We start from the raw sequence: 827 nt of genomic DNA, 5'->3' as shown, positions 1-827 counted from the left end.
CTCTCTCTCTCTCTCTCGCTCTCTCTCTCACTCTCTCTGTCTCTGTCTCTCTCTCTCTCTCTCTTTCTTTTTCTCACCCCCCCCCCCACACCACACACACATGCGCGTTGCCGTCCGTCTGTCTGTCCGACGGCCCCGGCGGCGGGAAATGAAGAAGAAATCGCGGGCAGTCATCAAACAGCAATAAAGAGCAATGGCCGGCCAATGCCAGTCCGGCCGTCTGTCTGTCTTCGTCAGCCTGCTTCATCAGTTTGCGTCAAGAGCAGAGGGGTGAGAGAGTGAGAACCCGAATGAGAAGAAGAGGAGAGAGAGAGGGGGGATGAGGTGGTTGAGAGAAAGAGGGAACATCCTCCTCCCTCCTCCTCCGCGCCAGGATGAAGATTTGACCGGACGGGTCCCTGCCCGGGCCGCCACGTGTCCGCTCTGCTCTGGCGCACACCTCCAGCCGCGTGGACAAGTAGTGCGAGTCTGGGCGCGCGCGCCGGGGCCCGGGCCGGACACCTCGGCGAGGGAGATTGGCGCGGGAGGCTGGAGGGGAGCGGAGGAGGGGACCGGCCAGGTGGCTTTTTATTGGATCTGGCTGCGCGGCCACGGGCTCTCCCTCCCCTCAATCCCCTCCTTTTCTTCCCAAAAGGCCATCGATTGGTGATTAAGACGGGCGACTGGCGAGCGCCCCGACACGCTAAAAAGGAATTGACTTTTTTAACACAGTTGAAAGTTCTAACACATAACGCGGCTGTTAAACACACAAGTTCTCTCTTTTGAAACATTAGACAAGACTACTATAAAACTACAAATCACGTGATTGGTAGTTTTTATAGTAGTCT

Source organism: Frankliniella occidentalis, unplaced genomic scaffold (assembly GCF_000697945.3).
Source record: "Frankliniella occidentalis isolate FOCC.00 unplaced genomic scaffold, Focc_3.1 Scaffold335, whole genome shotgun sequence".
In the NCBI taxonomy this organism is placed as follows: Eukaryota; Metazoa; Arthropoda; class Insecta; order Thysanoptera; family Thripidae; genus Frankliniella; species Frankliniella occidentalis.
This window is presented reverse-complemented; position numbering follows the sequence as displayed.